At 33.8% G+C, this 27,243-nt stretch overlaps 1 protein-coding gene across 2 annotated transcripts in view; it reads right to left on the bottom strand.

Moving 5' to 3' along the window:
• EYS (eyes shut homolog) overlaps nucleotides 1-27,243 on the bottom strand; it is a 1,930,870-nt gene that overhangs the window by 1,187,722 nt on the left and 715,905 nt on the right. The window lies entirely within an intron of this gene.

The following is a 27,243-nucleotide window of genomic DNA, read 5'->3' as shown; positions in this document are numbered from 1 at the left end:
TAAGCTTCTTATGATGAAGAAGACAATGAAAATAGCTGACGTGGGGATCTTACTATGTGCCAGACACACTAATTTCAGAGGTTCATAACACAGTTTTATTTCCCACTCACTCTCCATTATTAGAGTGAGTTACCGATCCTCTTTACATTAACTTCACGTTGAGACCAATGTTAATGAATCATGCTCTATCTGGGACATTGACATCTGTGTTTAAGAGGAAAAAAGATACTTCTCTTTCATGTTGGGCTTGGTCATATGACATAAAATATAGGTGACTCTTAAGTCTTTCACCTACAAATCAAGTTATACGACTAAGTCCAACAGAAATGGAATGGGAAAGAATGTTTCTCCCCCAGGAAAGGGCAGATATTTGTAACAATAAAATTTAGTACAAGCATAATCAATCAAGTTTCCCACTTGTAAATGAGTTACTTATTGGTACATCATAGGTTTATTGGGATGATAGAGTATAGGCATGCACCAAAAACAACCTAGCCAAGGTCTGATACATGTTTAACATTTTATTACTTTCAGGTTCTTGATAAAAATATCACAACCACATTACATTTAATTAGTGATTTGGGCAGTTCCAAAGACACCACCATTCCAATTAGGAAGATAAGTGAAAAGTCTCTGTATCACTATGTAGAGTGTTGGCAGAGTCAGTGCTGAAATTTTCAGTTAAAAAAAGATAGATGGTCAATCTATAACAAAAGTGTGGGGGCAGAGACAGAAAGTGTTAAAAGAGTTTGGGACAGGATGCATCCAGCAATGTTGGGAGATGAGGAGATTTGACAAAAGACACTCCACTCTGTTGTTGAAATGTTCTCTCCATAAAAGGCAAACATGTCTCAATTTAGCTAGAGATAGCATCATCAAGATTATATTAGGATCTTTTGTTCCTAATGTTTTATTCATTAATTAAAATTGTGGTTATAATTTGACTTTCTAAGTAGCCTCCAAAGAGGATAAGAATGGAATAACTAGCCAACGTGAACATTTTGGTCTCTATAAACCATTCTCATTTTTAACATTATAGTCCTTCAGATTCATACATATCAAAGTCCTCTTTACCTTTCTAACTTCATCTTATTTTAATCTCACCCTTGACTAGTCCACTTTACTTACATTGATCTCCTTATGTTTTCTCAAAAGTTTTAGGCATGCTGTTCTTATAAGACCTTTGCACTTTTATTCCCTTCCCAAGAAATCTCTTCCAAATATTTCACAATCTACATCTTCTTCAGGTTTTTACTCAAATGTCACTATCTCAATGAGGACTATTCAACCACACGATACAAAATTCATTTTTGTCTTAATCCACAATCGCTATTATCCCGTTTTATGTTTTCCTCCTATAACAAGTAATCTCCTTCTAGCATTCCATAAGATTTATTCATATTATTTTTCATTTTGTCTGTCTTTCTCCATGACAAGCTTAGCTTCATAGAGGCATAGATTTTGTCTGTCTCATTCAAACTGCATACAGTCAAATATTTGTTAAAAAATAAATCCTTGTCATATATGTGTGTATGGGTTTATGTGTGCATGCTTTTGTATTTTGTTTTACAGATTTCTGTTATTTTCTCAGAAATCCCAGCCTCTTCTCAACCACGAACAAAGCAGTTCTTGAGAATCTGGGGAAACTGTTAGTCCTTTCAAAAGTGAGAGTCAGAATCCAATGAGGTGATGGTGATGCCTCTGAGGCGCATAACAAAAAGAGTGTGCAGCCAACGGGAAATATTTAATGGGACCCCTGCTTTTTCCCACCTTCAAACAAAGATATGTTCATGTGTGAAAAAAGACACACAGTTGTGGAGGGTCTTGGAATTTGGTTCACAATGATCTCCCACAAATAATTACCAACCTATCCAAACTCTAAGTTATTCATCTGTAAACTATGAATAAAAATATCTCTACTGTAGCATAGTAGCGAGATGTTCATAATTATGCATATATATATATAAAACAATACATATGCTACCTGATTATTATTACAACAAAATTGTTTATCTTCATAGGATAACAATGCTTTGACATAGCACATCTAAAAAAATAGTATTTATTAGACATGATCAAAGCCTTGGCTGAAGTGTCAGTCTCAGTTTTTTGCCTACATTGCTTCATATACCAGGTATTTCTTACTAGTCATTAATTTATCTAATGCATATTTATGTGTTAGTCATAGTTCTAGACTCCTTGCATAGTTCCCTTGACCTGGCATTCATCACTGTCACCTCCATCACAGCATAGCAGATGATTTTCACAAAATCTAATGATTTCATTACATTTGACAAAAGAGCCATGATACATTTTTTTTCTTTTTTTTATTTTGTTATGTCTAACATATTGTTCTTTCCACCTACCCGCCTGCCTGCTTTGGAGCTACAACAATAGTCTATGTTTGAAATAATTTTCAGTTTGTGGTTTTAAAGTTTTTGATTTCATTCATAAAGCAGGCAATTCTTTTTTTAAGCAGAGTGGAAGGTTACCTGTGATATTTGAGGTTTTTTCTATGATCCCACTTATGTGAAAATCCTCTTTACTAGTCCGTCTCAACATTGCCTCCAGAGTGAATATTTTCACATTGGAAATTACACAATCCTTTTGGAATCAAGCCATTTAAGTTCATAAACTGACAGGTTTGATCAGCAAAATATTTTCATGCATCAACAATATTATAATAGAAATTATATATATATTCATATATATGATTATACACATATATACATATATATATGTCAATCAGTTGTCTTTTTTCAGACTGTGTTTTTTTTTTTTTTCTTACTTTCTCTTCATTCCCTTTTTACCCAACTTCTTCCCATTGGTCAGCGTTACATATTCAGATAAGTTTTTCAAAATCACTGTCCTGATTCTTAATTTTTTTCATTTCACATATGAGAACCTTGAAACATCCTTTATGAACTCTCCATTGCCCCCAGAAATAAATGTAGTCTCCCTCGCCTAAAACCAAATTCTCTGTTCCAATCTTTCCTTACTTGTCGCTGCTCTGACTGATATTATCAACTACTCTCATCTCCTGGTTTATAAACCTGATTGAATAATACAATCAACTGTGGAGTTTTTAAAAATACAAAATCTCAAATCTGAATCGCTGAGAAACAGGACTGAAAAGCTATATTTTTAAAAATCTCTCTAGATGATGGTAAATCATAGCTAAGGACCGCTGCTTTTTTTATCAAACTGGCTTAAAATTAAACATTCTCTATATTTTCTCATATCCGTGTTAGCTCCTGATAGTTCTGCCTGAAGTGTCATTTCCACATCTCTGTTTGCAATCTGTTTTTTTATTTGAGGTCCTACAAAATTCTAGTTAATTTGAAATATTCCTTTCGATGTCTCCCAATGCATATCAGCTAATATCATTTATCAGAGTCTCCTTGGAGTTTATTTATTTGAATGATTGTCTTATCTTCAAAACTTCATTACTAGTTATTTGAGCCAGGGATCATACCTATTTATTTTTACTTCATGAAAATGCCAAATACAAAACTTTTCATGTAGTAAATGATCAAAATAGTCTGCTTAACTACTACTGAATACATTCAAATTGTGATAACATTTTGAAAATGACTAAAATTTACATAACGGCATGATATTTACAAAGGACATAATCAAGTTAATACAGGCATATGATAATTGCATAATTTATGGACTTAAGAATCAATGACTTTAAAAATTCAAATTCATATTTCTAAACTTTTTGAATTACAAAATTAAAAAATATCATAAGAGCTCCAAAAGCAAAATGAGAGTTTTGTAAAGGTTTCTTATTATGAACAATATTTAAATTAAAAACAAACAATTTTAACTGTCATATAAAAGATTTCCAGATAGGCAGTCCAGCAAATGCTATTCTATGAGAAATAAACTAAGCAAACATGCAACCTTAGTGTTTAAAGGTATGTCAATCAAAAATTATGAGATGTACAAAAAAATCCAGAAACAACAAAAAGTGGATAGAATAAGGATAAAGTTGACAGAGAGATTAAAATGATCAGAGAAGGAATTTAAAATATCTATTTAAAAAATGATTGATATGTTAAAATATATCATAAAAGGTGGACAGATGACTGAATCAATGAGGAATATCAAAAGAGATGGAAACTATAAAAATATTCAAATTTAAATGCTGGGAAAATAATAGTTACAAGATGAAGAATTAATTTAATGAGCTTATCAGTGGACTGGACATAGGAAAGAACCAATGAACTTGAAGATAAGGAAGTATAAATTAAGCAAAAGGAAACCGTTGGAGGTGAAAAGATTAAGAAAACAGAAAAGAGCTTCTAAGAGATGTAGAATAATATTGAAGGTTCTAACTGACTTGCAACTGGAATCCCTAAAGTAAAAGGGAGAGATAGTATAATAGGATAAATATTTAAAGAGATAATGGACATGAATTTTACTAATTAATGGAACTCTGTAGCAGTTTCAGACAGTGTACAAGCTATTTTGCTGTTTGGCCCATATATCTTAGAAGCCTAGTCTATGGTATTAAAGATATATGTAGTGGAAAATATGATGCATACTCTTTATAGTAGTGCCAGAGGAAGAATCATAGACCGAGACTCTAGACCAAAACTAAGACATATGTAGCAGAGAATTATCCTGAAATTCAGAAATTGTTTCTGGCATAAGTCTGGGTAAGTGGTTAAGATGAAACATCTGACCATGAGACATCAAGTATCCATGAGTACAGGACTTCCAACGCATTTGGCAAGGCCAGTAGCAACCTACAGTAGGTAGAACATCAGGAATTGTGTATGAATATGCCAGAGATCACAGATAGTTGCACTCTTAAGTTATGTACTTCTGTCACAAAAGAAACTCATCCTAAGTTCATACTATTTCTGTATGGGCCTCCCTGGTGGCCATCTGAAGGAAAAATAAAAAGTCTGAGCTTGGTTTATGGACGGGTTGACTTGGCATATGGGTATAAACTGGAAACAGACTGCTGCTTCCTTAAAGCCTTATTAAGAGGTTGCCTAAGAAGATAAAGCAAAAGGGAAATCCTTCTGATGGGCAGATCTTCAGTCACATGACGTGGTCATAATCTTCGGGTGGAAATAGCCCAAGATAAGAATACGCATGGAGTTTTAGGTAGTGGCAAATGACATGGCTGGACTGGAAGGTAAAATATGAGACCATCTGGGTCAGGGAAATATGAGAAAGAGGCATATACTGGACTAATAGGAGTGGGTATGAAGTGTGAAGTTCTCTGCAATGCATGTTAATGAAGAAGAGGCATTAAATAACCATACAGAAAGAACTCAGCCAGAACTCAACATCTGTCCTTCTCTGGCATCAACCACCACAATAGTGGTACAACAGGCATGAACAGAGTAGCTTGAGTGGCTTCCCTCAGATATCCAATCTTCCAGGAACAGAGAGCACAGCCACTACATACTTAATGGTCAGCCTTTCTTATTTCTTCTGCCAATAGGTGTTTGGCCAGCATTACTACTCAAGGGCTTATGTAATGTTGATCCATCAATATGAGAGCTCTCATAAAATCTCATTGGACCAAGGAAGCTACTTTACAGCAAAACATGGTAGCAATCAGATAACAATGGATCTGTTGGTTTTATGATGTAGCACATCAACCAAAAACTACTAGGTGTAACTGAGATGCCAGTTTGGAGATGAGAGATTTTGGGGATGGAATACCATCTTACAGAATGCAGTATGCACTCTACATCAATAATCATTATATGATGCTTTGTTCCCAACAGATATAATATATGGAATTGGGAAACAGGGGGTAAAAGTGAGTGGATCATGTGACATCCTTCTTTGTGAACAATTGAGAAATTTGTGCTTTGCATTCCTGAAAATATAGGCTCCACTAAACTAGAGGCACTGATTACCAGGGGAGAGATCCTTGTGCTAGAGAATACCACTAGAATTCCTTTTTGAAATGTATGGTTGTTATAGGCTCTTTGTGCTAAGAAACTATCAGTCAAGGAAAGAAGTTTCTTATTATGATAGGGACTGAAATGTTTGTGATCCCTCCAAATTCACATGTTGAAATCCTCATCCCTAAAGTGATTAGGTCATAAGGGCACAGGCCTCATCAATGGAATTAGTGCCCTTATAGAATAGGCCCGAGGAAACTTCCCCCATGTGAGAACATGGCTAGAAGGTACAATCTATGTACCAGAAAATGACCTTCACTGGACACCAAATCTGTTGCCACCTCGATCTTGGACTTCTCAGCCTCTAGACCTATAAGAAATAAATTTCTGTTATTTATAAGTTACTCAGCCTATGGGATTTTGTGATAGAAGCTCCAATGGACTAAGATACAAGGGTAAGTGCTGCTGATAATGTGGAAGGGGGAAGTAGGATGCTGTTATAAAGTAGGGACAAGGATAAAAATATGTGGCATTAAGGTGATCTACTGAGCAGAGTCTTCATTGTCATTCATGAACAAACAAAAAAGTCACAGCCTTACTAGGAGATCAACTCTCAGGCATGAGTTTCTAGATTAATTCATCGGGTAATCCAGTAGGCCAGCATATTTTCTATCCAAAGATGAGGGTAATATAATTTGCACAGGAGAGGAGAAAGAGAAGTATCAGAAGCTTAGTACCAAGGTCAACTTTGGTGAAAGAAACTGGAGTTCTTCCCAGTAATCCCTGAAAGTGATCTTGTCCATTTACCCAGGAAGAGGCAAATTAGAATTTTGGGTATCTGTTTCGAGATTAGGTGTACTTATTTTAGAAAGTAGGCAGATCTGAGCAGCACAAAGGGTTGACTATAGTAGATAAAGTAATGAGCATTCCACGTCCCCATTCAGAACAGTAGCAGCAGAACCTCCACAGGTAGAGGAGTTTCCTACCAAATTCAGAGTGAAATTTTCCCCCAGGAATTGAACATCACAGGGCCAAAGGGGTCTGCCTTGCCCAAGTTTAGGCCTCCCCTCTGCTGTGCAATGAGTGAAGGCGACTCAGTATGGATCAACTATGAAGGGGCCATCCCCATTTCATAATTCCTGGAGGGGTCAACTGAGGCTTCTGTTATAACTACAACTTAGCTCACCATCTTGCTTTCCCAGTCCTACTTCTCTTTACCCTCACAGGCATTACTGTTGAAAGTAGTCACTGATAACCCACCTACATGTAAATTTCAGTCTCTTTCTTAGGAAGCCTAACCTATGAAAAAGTTCCCTGGAAATTAATCTTTTCCATAGGAACACTTTTAAAATATTTTTTTCAAAAAACTTAAAAAAATATTGAAAGTGTATGAAGTAGTTACTAGGAAAACGTATATCATTAATAAATATATTGGCAGTATATATCAAGCACTGGATTAAACCAGCACAGATTTGGCATTTGATTGACAATCATTTGCTAATATTCCCATTGTTTGGAAAGAATTTATTAGAATATTATATCTGTTTTCAAAAGCTCTCCAAGGAACTTTTACTCACGCTTTATTTTCCTGTCTATAAATATCCCAGGTTTGGACAGAGGCTTTTAAAATTCATTACGGTAGTCCTTAAAGGTTTGAAAAAGGACAAGTATCAATAAATATTTGATGATAAAAATGATGATGATAATGATGTTCATTTAAATCTTATTTCTCCTTATACTTTCCTACATCATTTATGAAAAGAACAGGAGCAATTCACAATTAAATGATGTCTTCTCTCCTAGACTTTGTTACCACAGGAATGTGGCCAGATGTTACAAGACTTCACAGTTTACTGTAAAAGTCATAAAAACAATTACTATGTCATTATAAAAAACTTTTAAAGAAGACATTCAAAATATCCTTCACAAAATTGCTAAGACAAGCAAAAACAATATTCTGATTAATATTAGTTACTCATTGTTTTTAGATCACTCTAAATGAGTGAGTCAAGAGAGCTATGTGAAATGAGGCACGTGTTTAATTAGGCAACTATGTTGAGAGCTTTGGAAAGTGAGAAGTTGTTCAAGGTGAAGATATGCAGAATATATCTAAGTACAAACAGGCATATGAGGACTGATTAAAAATGAAAGACATTAGACAATAGAAGTAACAGTTTATAGATGAGTATGACTTCTGTTCTAATGAATAATTACTTATTACTTGAGGACCCTGTGTATTAACTCTGATTAACATGTTAAAATATTATCAAAACTTATGAACTTCACATATTCATATGCATGTACATGGCTATAATTTATCAACTAACATAAATACTAATACAATCAGGAAATTTTACTTCAAACAAATGATTCTAACCCTTGCTAATATAATGCAGAAAATAGCTCATTATTTAAAGTACTGTTTAGTTCCTAGGTTCTGTTATGATTAAAATAAACTCTGCATGATTCTATTTGTATGAGGTATCTAGTCATCAAATGTATAGACACAGAATAGAATGGTGGTTTCTAGAGTGTGGGAGTGGGAGAAAATGGGTAGTTGTTCAATGGGCATAACATTTCATTTATGCAAGATGAATAATTTCTAGAGATAAGCTATTAAGTATAGTACCTATAGTTACCAATATAGTATTGTTTACTTTAGAATATTAGGATAGGTTGCATGTTAAATGTTCTTACCACAAACACACACACACACACACACACACACAAAGAATATTAGAAAATTTTAGAAGGTGGGATTACAGGCTTGAGCCACCGCGCCCGGCCAATCCCAGCACTTTGGGAGGCCGAGACGGGCGGATCACAAGGTCAGGAGATCGAGACCATCCTGGCTAACACGGTGAAACCCCATCTCTACTAAAAAAAAAAAAAAAAAAAAAAAAAAAAAGCTACAAAAAATTAGCGGGGCGAGGTGGCGGGCGCCTGTAGTCCCAGCTACTCGGGAGGCTGAGGCGAGAGAATGGTGTAAACCCAGGAGGCGGAGCTTGCAGTGAGCTGAGATCCGGCCACTGCACTCCAGCCTGGGCGACAGAGCAAGACTCCGTCTCAAAGAAAAGAAAATTTTAGAAGGTGATGAATATGTTTATTATCTTGATTTTGGTAATAGTATCATGGATATATACATATGTCAAAATTAGTCGAGATGCATATATTAAATGTGTGTAGCGTTTTTGGATATCCATTGTATCTCACGAAGCTACAAATGAAGTCTTATTAACCATATATACTATAATGATTTCTATCTCATAGGGCTAATGTGAGGATTAAATGTGTCTACACAAAGTTATTGCAATCAAAATATTTCAAAGGACACTATTTAGAGACAATTGCTCTAAGCTTGTCTGAATGAGTGCCTTAAATATTCTTATGTGCATCATTGAGCCCCAACAGTAGACCCTGCCACATTCCCCATTCCAACTCATAAGAATGAGAATTGAGATCATTAGGATTAATTTTATGGCTTATTACATATAAACATTGATGCATATAACTCTATTTCTGAGTATGCATACCTTATTTGTTATACTTCAATACCACAATACCATTTCACTTATATGTACATCAGAATCGTTACATGGTAAAGTATTTCAGTAGGACTACACTGAATAAGATTAAAAATCAGCTTGCCATCAAAACGATTCTTTAAATGAATAATGATTTCATAAAAATATTTGGTTGTAGGTAACCTGTGTGTAGCTAGAAAAACATTTTAATCATGCTTAAAATGTGAATTTTAGGACAATTTTGCTTCATATAAAGAAGGCTAATAATCAGTGGGATATACCGGCATGACTAGTGTAAAAATATTGAAATGTTCTGTAACTAGCCATTGGATGTTGCTGTTGCTCACCCTTCTTAGCAGCCCCAACATTTCTTCTGCGACTATCCAGACTGTATGAGTCATCAAGTGAGGCATAGGAACATGAGGTTATACATAGGTCAAAACAATCATTACATAATTTTATTATTACCTCTGAAGATGAATATAACAATAAAAATGTTTCTCATATCAGTGAGCTCATGTTTAAATTTTTTGAATCAAAGTAGCTTGTAATTTTTTGTATTTTATAACAATTAGAAATGAAATAGCCTTTAATTGCCATTATTTGTTAAAATTATACTTCTACCTAAGGAGAATACATCATAAGCACTGAAATCTTTCTTTTATAATTAAAAAAAAAAAGTAACATTGAATGGCCTAAAATTATGTTATTAGAAGATAACAAATGGAATCACTTTTACAGAATCCTGGGGCTTTGAACAAAATTTGGGACATTTTACAATGTATGTTTCTCTTATTTCTGACAACTCTACCAAGTAACCGGAGATCAACGAAAAACTCTAATTTTAATTCTTCATTTGACTGGGTTCCAAACCAGGGTCTTGATGAAATTTAAGGATTTTGTTTATCCCCTCCAGGTTAGGCACAGCCACATTCTGACATAAAGATTGATTTAGGTTCAATGAGTCAATCGAACACATTCAAGAAAAACCCTTTGAGAAAACAAAGCAGACCTAGCAGTCACTGAGACCAAGCTGTGAGCCAGAACACTCAGAGCAGAAAATAAATGGTCTTTATTAGAACCAAGAAGCGATCTGAAACTTATACAATTTTGGAAGTATTCTTTAATTTAAAAAACACTCAGGATTACAAATATAAAATAAGGCACGATATGTTAGAACAATCCCTTCTATGTAAAGAGGTTACACTTTAAACATATTAACTTCATAGTAAATTCATTTCTAGTCGATCTTATTTTTAATTCAGAGCTGCATGAAAAATGGAAAATTTTGAAATTAATATAATTTCAACTCTTCTCCATATGACTAATTCCATAATTTACTTAAGTAGGAAGCACACTTTAAAGACTAAGTTAATTTTGTCAGAGAAGTAAAAATTCATGATTAAAAATATCCAATGACCTAGTTAATTTGAGATTTAATTTTCCAAAATTAAGAAAACATCTTATTGGAGGTGCTTGCTTTAATCCTTAAATCAATAGCATAACATTTTACTTATTCAAAGGTATAGACAATGGCTTATAAGCTGCACCTAATTCATAGTTTGATAAAAGAATATTGTTTCTAGAGTGTCATTTTAAAAATAATAAATTTCTATAATGTTTAATTTTAAAGACCAGTTGAAATAAAATGTTAAGTGATAATTACAGGACTTTCTATACTGTGTGTTTTGATTAACAAACACAATTCTTAGTTGCTAATTTGATTTATGCAAAAACCAACCTCTTAACTTGATGTTAACCACAGGAAATAGATAAGGCAAACTGACGGTTGTACTACTGAGAGACAGTCCAATATCAAATAATAGCGAAAATAAGTTTTGAAGTAACATCTTCTGATTTAAAATGAGTAGCCCAATGTGTGTTATGCAGAAGTCAAAGAAGTTTAAAGATGTAAAGTTATAGTTTCGTACTAGTAAATGTTTAACTGGCTCCTGGAAGAAAAAAAATCAGGAAGCAAGTGCGTATTTATAACATAGTTTAATTCCCTGATGCAGTACTCCCATATTTTTTTATTTCAATGTCCCAAAATTATGTCTACAAACTCACAAAGTTTATAAAAATTAATATTCAGCTCTCATGAGCACTATTAGCTTTCCCCATCACACCACTGGATAGGTACATTCCTAAGTATTAATTTGGGGTTGAGCAGAGTATTAGAGAACTAGAAACATGTGCATAATAGGGATGGAGAAAGGCAATAGAGGTTGTTGTTGAGGGAGCTGTTGAAATTACAGGAGAAAGTATGTAGTGTGTGTCTGCATGTGTGTGTAGCAGACAATTCCTCACAATGTTATAGAATAATACAGTCACTAATTAGCATAATGTGGCTGAGAAAAAAAAAACTTGGGGCAAGATTTTAATTACAAGATGACAATAAAATTATTTTATTATCAACACTCACTGAATCTTATGTACTAGATAAGCACTGGTGATGAAAGCATGGCACCAGACTTAGATACCAGTTGTGTCCTTATTTTACATAGCAAAGATGGCCACAGGATAATATACAACCTCTTGAAGATCAAGCTATTGTTAACTGGGTTAATAGATCTGGGTTTTGACACAGAGAGTCAATTATGAGAGTATTCACTGCTAAACATTTGAATCAATTGTGTATATATTATAACAAATTTAAATTTTATTCTATAAAAATAGAATGAAACAACATTGAAAACTATGTGCCAAGGCTAGAGACAATGAGTGAAGTAATGTGGGAGTATTATCAGTTCAGCTGTGAATCGGTAAGACCTAAATTATGATGATGATAATAGCAATAAAAATAAGTGATGTATAAAAGACATCTCTACTTCTTTTGGGCTAATGGTCAAATGCCTCCCCTTCCTCCATTTTTATTGTAAAAATATATTAAAATGTTTTAAGTTGAGAAAATAAAAGCAAACAAAAATAACCTCTCAAATCTCATAATTGTAATATTTTATGTTTTAATTTTTTCCATATGCCTCCATACATACATACATACGTTGGCACTTTCTCAATGTAAAATATAAATACTTAATTATAACGTGTCATTTTTTTTTTCATTTGGTGACATGGTCTTCAGTCATACCATTTCAATTATTGCAAAATATATACATTTTTCTATGAGGAATATGTATCATAAATATTATGATTTATTTTATGTATGTACATACACTATAAATATATGGCAATGTATTCTTCCATGAAGAATGTATACAATAATCTATTTAACTATTATCAAAATAATGGTCATTTATTTCAACATTTCACCAATATAAATAATGAAGATCTTTATACATACACACACATATATTTTTGGGGGTTATCTCTGTAGACAATTTATGCAGGGAAATATTTCTTCTAGGCAAAATTTTCATTTCAAATGAGTATTTTAGCTCACTAGTGTTTACCTCACTAGCAGGCAGTAACATGCATATTAAAACAGTGAAGCATAATTTTTACAATATTTTAATTAAAAAATCATTAAAAATTTCTATTAAAAATAGCAATATCCAGTAGTGATGACCATGTAGTCAAATGAGCACATGCTTACAATCTCGATTGGTCTAAAATTTGTAAAAACTTGTCAAAATGTAGAAAATGTCATAATTTAGAGAGCAATTTAGGGAAATGCTGTAAATAATCTCTTCAAATATGATAAAAGACAAATATAATAAAAATTTCACAGATTTCTGTGAAATTTCACTTTAGAAATGTGCTTAAAAAGATGATTATTTCAGTGGTTTAAAAAAAGTGAGAAATTGGAAAATATATAAATGTATAAACTAGAGACTCATTAATTATAGTATATCCTCTTGATGAAAAGTTTGGCCATTATTATAAAAATGCTGTGGAAATTTAATGAATGGCATGGGGGATTTCCAGAACACACTGTTACTAAATAAGAATTCATGTGATCAAATCCTATGAACTGCATAAAACTAATAATAAATCCATCTTTAACATGTTATAGCACTATACAATTGTTATTGTTCACTTTTTGTGGTAGGCATTTTGTAATCTTTACTTTTTTTGTTTTTCTGCAATTTCCATTTTTCTATCTTGCACATGTATGGTATTTATTTATTTATTTATTTATTTATTTATTTATTTATTTATTTTGAGACGGAGTCTCGCTCTGTCGCCCAGGCTGGAGTGCAGTGGCCGGATCTCAGCTCACTGCAAGCTCCGCCTCCCGGGTTTACGCCATTCTCCTGCCTCAGCCTCCCAAGTAGCTGGGACTACAGGCGCCCGCCACCTCGCCCGGCTAGTTTTTTGTGTTTTTTAGTAGAGACAGGGTTTCACTGTGTTAGCCAGGATGGTCTCGATCTTCTGACCTGGTGATCCGCCCGTCTCGGCCTCCCAAAGTGCTGGGATTACAGGCTTGAGCCACCGCGCCCGGCCCCATGTATGGTTTTTAATGAGAAAATTATATTTTAATGTGTGAGACTCTAGATGCTTAAAAAGCACTTAATGATATTTGACATCTCTTCATAATAAAAATCCTCAATAAGCTAGGCATAGAAGAAACACACTTCAGCAAAATAAAGGCCATATATGACAAAGCCATAGTTAACAACATATGAAAGGGGGGAAAATTGAAATCCTTTCCCCTAAGAACTGAAACAAGATGAGGATGTCCACTTTCACCACTCCTATTCAAAATAGTACTGACAGTTCTAGTCAGAGCAATTTGGTAAGAGAAAGAAATAGAAAGTATCAAAATGAAAAAAGAGTAAGTCGAATTGTCATATATATATATATATATATATATATATATATATATATATATGAGTCCACCAAAAAAACTTTTGGAACCAACATATGAGTTTAGTACACTGCTGCAGGATACAAAATCAACTTAAAAAAATCAGTAGCATTTCTATATGCAAACAGCAAACTATCTGAAAAAGAATAGACATTGAAGACTAGGAAGGGTGGGAGAGTGGGAGGAGAGTGAGGGATAAGAAATTATGCAATGAGAACAATGTACACTATTCAAATGATGACTACACTAAAAGTACAGACTTCACCACTATGCAATGTATGCAATAATAGAACTGCACTGATATCCCCTGCATTTACATGAACTTTTTAAAAAGAAAAAACAATGAATATTTTTGTGTCCTTTATATATAACCAATTTGTTTTAAAAGAATCACACTGATTCTTACAGTAATGTTACTATTTCTGCTTCTTTTGTTCAAATATATTAATATATTATTGCTTAGTCTTTTATTTTTAGTGTTCCTGTGCCATTTAGTTTTATATGTGTTTCATAAATATAGCATAGTTTGGGATTTGGCTCTGAATCTGTTCCAATAGACTTTGACTTTTAGAGAGCAATTTAAAGACATTTATGCATGTTTGGGATTTATTATGTCTAGCCTTGCATCTGACAGACTTTCTTTAATTTTTAAAAACAATTTATCTCTTTCACTCCCCTCTCCTCCACATTCTTTCTCTTTCTCACTTTTGCTCTCTCATTTTTATTTTTTCTGTTCAATTCTTTCACTAATGTGGGCACTCCCTGAAGGCAAGGACTTTATCTTTGTGCCAAACACATGTACAAAACACTACAATTTCTGAATGAATAAATAATTCTATAGCTTAAAATTCAAATAGCTAATTGTCAATTCTGTCATACAGAATTATCTTATACTTTACTTAAATTCACATGAAATGACTGAATATTGATATAATTTAAATTATATTTTTAGAAACATAAAAATCAAATACAGAACTTTATATTAAGCACTGTTGTTTCATTTTATCCATCTATATATCACTTAAATTTTTGTCTGCAACTCATGTCATTTTCCAAAAAAATATTACTTTACCTTGTACTATTTCAGAAATATGAAAATAATTAAATTTTCACCCATAATACTAGTGATCTTTTTTATTTAGTAATCTATTTACTTGTATCAATAACTGCACTAAGACTTAACCTAGCAGGGTTTTTTTTGTTTGTTTGTTTTTGTTTTTGTTTTTTTTTTTGACTATAACATTCAAACTGAAGTATTCCCTTTCTTGTTTAGGCTGGTAGTGTTTTTAACATATTTCATGGGTTTTATTTTGCAGGAAAGAAAGCCTCTGAGCTAATGTGTCCTCTGAGACCATAAATCTGAGAATACCTTTTTGTGGCTTTCTCAGAATATGACAGTTTGGATCCTGTCTTTTTGACACCATGAGTTAAGTGATTCCCACGTCACTGTTAAATCAATTGTTGAAAAAGAGGAGAAAACATAAAGACATGGTGTTTTTAACTCTTCTGAAATGGTTCCAGTCAAAAGAAATTCTGAGCAAGCTGATGATATAATAGGTTCCCCTATCTTATCCAATTTCTTATTGGAATAAAATTAAATTGATGAGCCCAAAGATTGAGAACTGACTTATCAGATCAAGAAAATAAGATATATTTTGCCAAACTTAATGCTGATGTGCAATGCTTTTTACATTAATTCCTAGTGTCTGAAGACTCAGGACCAGAAGTTTATAAGGCTAGCATTTCAAGTGATATCTGGGTTCTCTATATATTCTTTTGCCTAAGGATGCTGGTTAAATGAGAGTAAAACAGTACACACGGCATTTGCAGGCTTGCCAATCTGATTGAAATTTCTGTCATTAAATATTTTCATTTGGAAATTAAATGTTTTGTTAGACTAAATGATATGTAACAATATGGCTATAATATAGTGAGTCTTCCTCTCTTTCTGTTTCTCTACACACACACACACGCACACACACACAGAGCTATTATTTGATAATGTATATCAAATTACTACTTATGTGATTTTATTTTATTAAATAAATGCTATCAGAATTAGTAGATGTTATCTTTCCATAATTTTTATGTGGATTAATTAAAAATAAACTTCCTGTGGATTTGTAGAACTGAAATTCATTCACTTTGTTTCCTTATGCTCAACTTACAACATTTTTGTTTAATGCTTGACTTGGTTAGTGTTAACTCAACACCTATGATACATTTTTTTGCATTTTAAAATGAACCCTAAGCAACTAGGAGGAGCTGCAGCTCCATGATAAATTGTAATCTGTACTGAGAGTTCAATATTAAGAAACAGTTTAGAAAAATATGTGACATATAGAATTTAAGGTGCAGGCTTAATTTTACCTACTTCTCAACTCTTACCAATTATATATTCTATTCATAACACAAATTCTGTCATTATTCTTGATGATTAACATCTTGTAATTAAAAACATTTTGCTATACTTTTGATATCTGGCCTTATTTCTGCTGCATTGATCCAATGCATTCATATTGAATTAATTTTTGCTTGAGCAGTTCACTATAAATACAATGAAAATCCATTACTTCATTTTGAAAAGCTAGATTGGATACATAAATTTCATTAGTCATTAGATAATTATCAATTCCACAGGTAATTTTTATAGATCCAACCAGATACATAATAATTTTTATTAAAAATTTACTATAACAAAAATACCCCAAATTTCATTACATGGTCTTTCAGATTTTGTGTACTGTGACTCTAATACATTTTATTTCTGTATAGCAGTAAGACACTGATTCAAAATAATTTTTAACATATAGAGTTGTATTTAATATGCTTAAAAGCTTAGACTATGAAGCAAGTTTTCCCTTTTTTTCTCCTAATATATAATGTCTTAGTCTGTTTGTACTGCTATAATGGTATCTTAAGCCTAGTTGATTATTACATAAAGTAAATTTATTTCTCCCAATTCTGGAGGTTATAAAGCCCAAGATCAAGGTGCTGACAGATTTGGTGCCTGGTAAATGCTGCTCTGTATTTTCAAGATGATGCCTTGTTGCTGCATCCTAGAGAGGGGAAGAACTCTGTGTTCTCACATAATAGAAGGGATGGAAGGGCAAATAAGAAAGGCCTACCTTCCAGCCCTTTCATAAGGCACTAACTCATTCATGAGGGCAGAGCCCTCATGATTTAATCACTTCCCCCCAAATCACCACAATGGAGATTAAGTTTTAACACATGAATTTTGGGGGACATTCAGACTACAGCATATGCATATGGACATATGTGTACATGTAAGATCATTCTAAGTAGGGCACTTTAATTTTACTCATGTGATGTGTAACACTATATAGTTGTGGTTATGAGCTCAAATATGGAGTCAAGTAAACCTGATTAAGAACTTGGCTTTTGCTACTTATTAGTTCATGTGACCTTAATTTCGCTACAACAAATCCATAAAGCAGTCATAATATCTACTTTACATATTATTGCTATAAGACTAATTGTCATGATGTTTAAAATGGTCACTCACTGTTATTATTATCTAGGAATGTGGTAAGTAAAGATAATTGATGTCCCAACTTGGAACATGTGCAATAAAATTAACCCATAAAAAGTGAAATAATAAAAATGTAACTTGTGGTCTATGATTTCTGAGTGTTCTGCAATTCTAATAGAGGATTATATGAAAATTAACAATAAAAGACAGGATTTGAGAATTTCTTCTTCTTTACATTTGAATTAATGTGTTGATTCCCAGCTAACAAGCCAAGTGATGGGAAGAGAATATTTTAGATTCCTTCATATCCACGTTTTCAATTTCCTAGGGAAAGATGGCACAGGACTTCCAAGCTAATGGATTGCCCTTAAATTTATGATTAGTTTGTTGTGGATAACACAGAACCCTCATTGTTCTTTTTGAACTAAAGGTAAATCCATAGGGTATAGAATCATAAAGCCCCTGGTATCAAATATTTTACTATAAGAAAAAAGAATGTAGATGGTAACAAGTGTTAACTGATTGCTTAAATGATTTGTTTTATAATTGACCTTACCCCATTAAATATGATCGTTTTCACTATAATTTAGAACTGTGCTGCCCAATACTACAATTGTTCAGCACACATATAGATACTTAAATTTAATTAAAAGCAAATTGAATTTAAAATTCAGTTATTTCATCAGACTAACCATTTCAACTGGTCAATGGACAAAGAACTACAAAGCACACAACAGAATATACCCATCATAACAGAAAGTTGTATTAGACAGCATTGATCAAGACCACTGTTCTTCAACCTTTATTTTTTCTTATTGCTCCTGTACATAGCCTTTTAAAATATTTTTTTCTAATCACTCCTCATCATCAAATTTTATAGCCAAATATATATGTTTTATGTACCTGTGTCTAATACATAAAAATAATAAGATCCAAGAAACTCTTGAGAATGCATGATGTAGACCTATAGAAAGAGAAAAGAATCAGTCCATAGATCAACACCATGAAGGGCAGAACAACACTTAATCACGTGTTAATGTTCAAAATGTCTATAAACCACTTATTAAATTTTACCTTCCTAAATATGCAAATAAATGTAATTACAATAAATATGTTGAGGTAAATTTAAAAGAATATTTAACTATATTACTGCATTACTTTATTAATATGCAAGTAAAATTACCATGAAATATTTTTCATGCCAAATGTAAAATAACAAGATTAGATCTGTGTTATCTTTCTACCATCTTCTTGTGAATATCTCAGGTACCAGGAAATGTGGTTGATACTGGGAAGGCTAAAGGAAATAGAATAGTTCTTGGTCAACAAATTTTAAAAGACTGGTGTAAAGATAAGGTAAGTGTCTAGATTTCCCAATTCCAAATCCAGAACTTTTTCTACTAAATTATATTGCTTTGATACATCAACAGGAATTGACAAAGTGATGTGCTGGGTCCAGTTAACACCCACTCTCAAGGGCCAACTGTAAAATGTTCAAAGGTTTTGGGAGACAATTGGTACTATCACATTGGTAGCTTAATATCAGCTATAGTCAAAATATGTGCTCCTTGGACGTGAGAAAGAAAACTATGAATCAGGGGTTTTAATTCACTGTCAGATAAATGATTGTTAATCATTTGCGAACACATCACTGTCAAACACCTTTAACAAAAGAACAAGAATAACTTCTCAGACCCAATTATCCTAATTCCACAGCCTTTCTTAAAACCCTGGAAATCAAGCAAGTGATGGAAATGTCAATAAGCCCAATTTCTTCATAAATTCCAGGAATAGATGGCTTCATCTATTAGAAAATCTACTGAAAACTCACCTTAAGTGAGATTTTAATGATGTTTGGTACCAAATATCATCCGTGTTTGCTCTATCTATTATTGTCTATCAGTAAAACTAATGTACAGGGCGTTAATGCTAACAGTGTTGGTTTAACAATGAACACTGCACTAAACTTCACGAAGATAAACAAATTTGTGAGGAGCACATAGTTTACATAAGGTCTGGAACAACTTTTCATGGTCTCGGCCAGCAACGTGACAGAAAAACAAAAGACATTGATCTGGCATGCCATTATATTTTTTTTCTGCTAAACCAATTTTCCAATAAGGTTACTGCTGATAATACTGGTTGATATGATTTGTCTGTGAGTCGCCCCCCCAAATCTCATCTTGAATTGTACTCCCATTAATTCTCACGTATTGTGGGAGGTACCAGTAGAGTGGGGCACTACTGAAAATATACCCAAAAATGTGGAAGCGACTTTGGAACTGGGTTTCAGGCAGAGGTTGGAACAATTTGGAGAGCTCAGAAGAGGACAGAAAAATGTGGGAAAGTTTGGAACCTTCTAGAGACTTGCTGATTGGCTTTGACAAAAATGGTGATAGTGATATGAACGTTAAGGTCCAGGCTGAGGTGGTCTCAGATGGAGATGAGGAACTTGTTGGCAACTGGAACAAAGGTGACTCTTGTTACATTTTAGCAAAGAGACTGGTGGTATTTTGTCCCTGCTCTAGAGATCTGTGGAACCTTTGAACTTGAGAGAGATGATTAAGGGTATCTGATGGAAGCAATTTCTAAGCAGCGAAACATTCAAGCAGTGAGTTGGGTGCTCTTAAAAGCACTCTGTTTTAAAAGGGAAAGAGAGCATAAAAGTTCAGAAAATTTGCAGCCTGCTGATGCAGAGAGTAAACCCCATTTTTTGAGGAGAAATTCAAGCTGGCTGCAAAAAATTTGCATAAGTAACAAGGAGCAGAATGTTAGTTCCCAAGACAATGGACAATGGAGAAATTATCTCCAGGGCATGTCATAGGTCTCATGGCCACCCCTCTCAACACAGGCTCAGAATCCTAGAAGGAAAAAATGGTTTCATGGGCTGGACCCAGGGTCCCCATGCTGGTGAAGCCTAGGGACTTGGTGTCATTTGTTCCATCTGGTCCAGCAGATGTATGGAAATGCCTGGATGCCCAGGGAAAAGCTTGTTGCAGTGATGGGGCCCTCATGGAGAACCTCTGCTAAGGTATTGTGGAAGGGAAATGTGGCATGGGAGCCCCCACACAGAGTCCCTACTGGGACACCACCTAGTAGAGCTGTCAGAAGAAAGCCACTGTCCTCCAGACCCCAGAATGTTAGATCCACTGACAGCTTGCACAGTGCACCTGGAAAAGCCTCAGACACTCAACGCCAGCCTGTGAAAGCAGCCAGGAGGCAGGCTATACCCTGCAAAGCCACAGGGGCAGAGCTGCCCAAGACAAAGTGAACGTATCTCTTGCATCTGCATGACCTGGATGTGAGACATGGAGTCAAAGGAGATCACTTTGGAGCTTTAGAATTTTACTGCCCCGCTGGATTTTGGACTTGCATGGACCTTGTAACTCCTTTGTTTTGGCCAATTTATCCCATTTGGAACAGCTGTCTTTACCCAATGCCTGTAACCCCCTTGTATCTAGGAAGTAACTAGCTTCCTTTTGATTTTACAGATTCATAGGCAGAAGGGACTTGCCTTGCTTCAGATAAGACTTTGGACTATGGACTATGGGTTAATGCTGAAATGAGTTAAGACTTTGGGAGACTGTTGGGAAGGCATGATTGATTTTGAAATGTGAGGACAAGGGCCTGGGGCGGAATGATATGATTTGGCTGTGTGTCCCCACCCAAATATCATCTTGAATTGTATTCCCATAATTCCCACGTGTTGTGGGAGGGACCGGTGGGAGATCACTGAATCATGGGGATGGTTTCTGCCATATTATTCTTGTGGCAGTGAATAAATCTCACAAGATTTGATGGTTTTCTTAGGGGTTTCTGTTTTTGCATCTTCCTCATTTTCTCTTGCTGCTGCCATGTAAGAGGTACCTTTCACCTCCTACCATGATTCTGAGGCCTTCCCAACCATGTGGAACTGTAAGTCCAATTAAACCTATATTTCTTCCCAGTCTCTGGTATGTTTTTATCAGCAGCATGAAAACAGACTAATACACTGGTGTTAATTGGTCTCTCCATATTAAGTGAATATTCTAGATTAGTATAAAATAATTTTGTGTATATTGTCTTTGTTTCTTAAATTTCTTTTTCTCAAAATAGCCTTTCTCACCCAGCACTATGATAAATGAGTGAGACTAGAACCATGTAATTTAGAGTTTTATGCTGTTTTTTTATTTTTTATTTTTTGAGTAGAAGCATAGATTCAGTGCTTGATACCCAATAATGAATTATTTCTGGAGGATTGCCTGAGCCCATGAGTTGGAGACCAGCCTGGGCAATATAGTAAGACCTGGTCCCTACACAAAAAATTAAAAATTAGATGATTATGGTGGTATGCAGCTGTGGTTCCAGCTACTCAGAAAGCTGAGGTGGGAGGATCGTTTGAGCCTAGGAGGCAGAGGTTGTAATGAGCCAACATAATACCACTACAATCCTTCCTGAGTGACAGAGAAAGCTCTTATCTCAAAAAAATAAAAAAAAAATTAAAAATTAAAAAAATATATAATTAGAATCCATTCTTGGTTCCTCCCCTTTGTGTATCCTAAACATGCTAAGTTTCCTTGATTCTAATATACACATCTTGGTCTCAGAATCTTTCTTCATCCTCCATGGTACATAAAATAATGGTGAATCCTATCATTGATAGCACATTACATTTGTTGAAATATAACTGATTTTATTCAAGTTTCTTTCAGCAACAAAAAAATCTGTTTCTTGCTGTCATCTTAGCCTACTCCTAGGCCTTTTTTCTCTCCCTGTTTCACTCTGTTCACTCCCAACTTCTTCAGGAATTTCTTGACTACACATCCTGTCTATATAGGTAACTCACGAAAATTCATTTGAAGTCATTTCTTTCTTCTACTCGTCAGATCTTCTTTTTGATGACTTACTTGAAATTCCATATTCTTTTACTACTTTTAAGTTTAAAATTAAGTTTTTCTCCATCACTCCTTCTAACCAACATCTAATTCTCCTGACTCAAAAAGTAAATTTCCCTCTTCCTTTTCTAAACTTTCCTCCCTATGTAAATTATCCAGGCTCAAAACTGTAGAGGTAAGTTCAATTTCTACTACTTTTATAAGTCTGCTGCTTTAGCTAACTTTTTTCCTTTCTGTTTTCACTGGCATAGGTCCAGACCAGGCCTTCATTTATATTTAAAATAATCTAAGAAACTCTTCTTTTGTTTTCTTCAACTTAACGTATGTTTCCAAATTTTTCAAATCAATCATCTTATAGAGGCAGTTCCTGTAAATCTACTTCCTAGCTCAGAGACTTTCAATAGTTCTCTGTTTATCCAAAGTAAAGTAGAATCCACATTTCTTATTTCTGATTAATACTGGAAAAGTAAGTCAAAACTTGTCCTACCAATAATGGGTTTTGTGGAAGGAAAACATAAAACAAAGTAATTATGTCAAGTCTTTCATTAAAACATTACAGTGTGAAAGAACAGCTTTAAAATGTGTATTCTGCAGGGAGATAACAGATTGGTAAAGGTCAGTCATAGTTCAGGTTATTCCTAGAATTGAATACTGTTCATGTTATCAGGAGTAATGGGAAACTGAGGCTCTATTAGTTACAGAATAGAAATAAGAGGCAGCCAGATCAAGGTTGTACTTTAGTAGCTTTAGGTTATATAATTCGAGTTTAGCAACAGAGGTGGAGAGAAACAAATGGGGTCTAAATTATTTCAAGGATTAGAAGAAAAAATTTAGTTTTACTGGGGCTGTCATTTGAAATCATAGTTGATATAGGATAGACAATATAATATTATTCTCAAAAGACATGCAAAGTCATTTCTTAGCTTTACTTTCAGCTATTATATATTCTCAAAGCAATTGTTAATTAACATTTCAGTATCTCATTGATTTTAATATTAAGGTAAATACATTGTATTAAGAATTGCTTGATGTGGTAATGCAGTGAATTTAGGGGAAGTATTTCATTATCTATATGCAACTATTATGAAATAATTATTGTTTTTTATTAGTTTACTCAAAAAGTAAAATAAGGCCACATAATTAATCATTGCATGTGTTCACTTGACTGGACCTCAGGGTGTTTAAATGTCTGGTTAACAACTATTTCTGGGTGTGTATGTGAAAGTGTTTACAGGTGAGAATTAACTTTCAAATCCATAAACTGAGTAAAGCATATTATCCTCCTCAATGTTAATGCACATCATCCAATATATTGAAGGCATGAACCAAACAAAAAGGCAAAGATAATTCTACCTGCCTGTCTGAAAGCTGGAACATTGATTTTCTCCTGCCTTGAGACTTGGACTTGGATTGCAACTTATGCCACTGGCTGTCCTGGTCTAGACTTCTCATTCTCTGTAATTGCATGAGATAATTCCTTGCAACACAGAATTCCCATCTCTCTCTCTCTGTATAAATATATGTATATGTGTGTGTGTATATATTTGTGTGTGTGTATGTGTGTATGTGTGTGTATCCTATTGGTTCTGTTTCTCAGAAGAACCCTGTCAAATACAGATTAAATGTTAATGCCAATCAAAAATGAATTTATTTACAACAATCCTAGTAAATATAGTTACTATACTTAAATGACTATAATGGTAAGCAAATATTCACTTAAGTAGTTAATATTAATTGTTTTGTATCTCATATCCTCATCTTTATCTTTTCAGCGGCACAGTTCAGAAAAGTCTGAGTAATCTATGAATTCTTACATGCTATATCCAATTTTTCTAAAATAATGTCTTGTAATTCCATCTCCATTTTCCTGGCAACTGCCTGAGCTCACCATTTCAATACAATCCAACAGTGTTTTAAAAAGACTTATCATGTCAACAATATCCTTTTTGGATTTACATTAACCCCTACCACATCTATTCATTTTCTAAAACAAACAAACAAACAAACAAAAAACATACTTTTTTCCCTAATAAATTCCAGTTATTTTCCCTTTTCCCAAGGGAAAATAAATCTTTATCACAGACAAGGCTCTTTGATTCTTGTTTACTTTCTTACCCTCACTGTGAACAATTTGGAGAGTGGAACCCTAATCACATCTATCAATGTTGATTGGAAAAGCCATGCTTGAAATATCACGGGTGCTTCTTTCCTACCTTCTCCAATTGTGACAATGTATTTTCCTTTGAATCTGAATATGGATGCCATTCTGTTTTTGAATATTTTTCTAATACAGTAGTATAGTTTATTTATTTATCTATAAATATGTTTGAATAGCTACCACATTGGATCTACTTATTTATTTTTAAGATTCTGAGATCATTACAACCCTCTGTCTACTGCCCTAGCTCCTGAACAAATGCTGATCTCCTTCTCTTTAACATATGTGGAGAAAATGATTTTGATTATGACAGCTTTCAATAGATAATTGAGTGATTGGCTCATGTAACTTTCCCTCTTTCCTTCAAATTTTGTCTTTTATTTTTTCAGTCTTTAAGAATAATCTTCTTTTATAATTTCTAATAACAAAATTATGCTTTAATCATTTAAAAACCAAATGTTTATATATATTTCCATAGTTCCTCTTGAATTGCAGAGTAGGTAAACAGCAATCATGCAGAAATTTGAAAAATGCATATGAATTAAAACTGTTTTGATAGTAAAGCTAGTGAAAAGCAAGAGGCCCTTCTGGGGAAGTTTTCTGTTAACTGCATTGCTAGGGCATTGAACAGAGAGATTGATAATGACAGGGTGATGTTTTCAAACAATCAACTGACACAAGAGACAAAAGTATGACATATAGTTTGTTTCCAATGAGAATGGGAGGGGCAGTATAGCAGATCAGGTGGATGAGCTGAAGGATAAATGTCTTAGTTGTACTGAACAAGAGAATGCAGCTGGTGCAAATAGCATGGTCTGAGTAATAATAGTACACAGAACAAGTGTAGGAAAGAATGATAAATTTAGAGATTGTCACCATGGATCAGAATATGACTCCATCTAGTGTTAAATTATTCCTATGGCAATAACCAATATTTAATGTTCCAAAGGAAGATGAAAACTCACAGACTGTGCCTAGGCAATTTATTCAATGTTATTTATCAGATGAGAAATTTCTATATCAGTCCTATATGAAATTGTTGAACAACTTGAATTATGCAGTTTGAATATCCTAATATTTTTCTGCTGGCAGAACCGTACATCATATTGATGAGCATAAAGGTAGTGAAGCTTTTAAAATAATCCCTAAATAATCCCTCCACACTATTCTATTCTCATTTACCATCAAAATACAATGGTTATTCACAGCTAGTGCAATATATATACCATTTGAATGCATTTTGATATCAAGCTTGGGTCACAATACATTTAAAAACATGTTAAAGAGAAAATGCTTTAGCATTCCTGTAGCCAATACAATACTAGCCCGCTTTACAGAATGTTCATGTTTATTTACTTTATGTTTCTACATTTATAATTTTTAATTAATATAATTTTAAAAATCTCTGAGATTCTTAGAAATATCCAGTTGGTTATATAACACAATTCTACTAAAATAAATAAAAGTAGATTTTATTAGAATTATAGTCAGAGGTAATGGAGTGAAAAAAAAAATTGAGATTTGAAGCTAGAAATGTCTTGGGCTTTAGTCTTTCTGTTGTCACATTTTAGATGAAAAATATTTGTGGAGTCACCTATCCTTCAGTAGATTTCAATTTCTGCATATTTAAGCATATTTAACAGCTAAAACATCATCAGTTTATTAGCTCACAGTTTTACGTATTAGAAATGTAAGTGGGCTTGATTGTTTTTCTCCTAAGCGTCTTACCAGACTAAAATTAGTTGTTGGCCAGACAGATCTTGTCTGGAGGCTCTGAGGAGGAATTTGTTATGAGCTTATTCAAGTTGTGGATAGAATCCAGTTCCTTACATGTAGATTGAACATGCATATTTCCTTGCTGGGTGTTAATCACAGGTTACTCTTTGTTGCTAGAGGCAACCTGTGTGCCTTCTCATGTACTGCCCCCCATCTTTAATACCATCAAACAAAGACTTCCCCCTATGTTCACCAGCTGGACAAAATTTTCTGCTAAAAAAAAAAAAGGTATGTGATTAGATTAGGTCCAGCCAGAGGAGCCTCTTTTTTATATAACAATTTAATGTAATCATGGGAGTTATATCTCATCATATTAGTAGGTTTCACTCACACTCACAGGGAGAAGACTACACAAAGGCAATATTTATGGCAAGTCATTCCTACACTTTTGCTTATTACAGGAGCCAATTTTTTATCTGAAAAATCCTGAGATTAATTATGTCTTCCATGAACAGTTGTTGGCAATAGTAGAAGAGCTAATGTTTAGAATCACTTGCCACATCATAAACAGTGAAATTACTAATTGTTCTGATGAACATTTGACCCTCATGGATGCATATTTTATTTATAAACAAGAGTGTATGTTAGAACATTCTTTCTATATTAACTCTAAATCTATCTCCTTATAATTTCCCCCAGACTTTGAAGTCAAGCAGATAATATGTAATCTCTAATCCATGTTTATTCACTCTGTGGCATTGGTCCAGCATTTATAGAAACTCCATTTCATGTAAGGCACTCAGTGCTGGGGATCAGTGAACCAAAATACAT

The sequence above is a fragment of the Rhinopithecus roxellana genome, chromosome 4, assembly GCF_007565055.1.
Source record: "Rhinopithecus roxellana isolate Shanxi Qingling chromosome 4, ASM756505v1, whole genome shotgun sequence".
Taxonomy (NCBI): Eukaryota; Metazoa; Chordata; class Mammalia; order Primates; family Cercopithecidae; genus Rhinopithecus; species Rhinopithecus roxellana.
The sequence above is the reverse complement of the archived record's forward strand: the minus strand, read 5'-3'. Positions and strand labels throughout refer to the sequence as shown.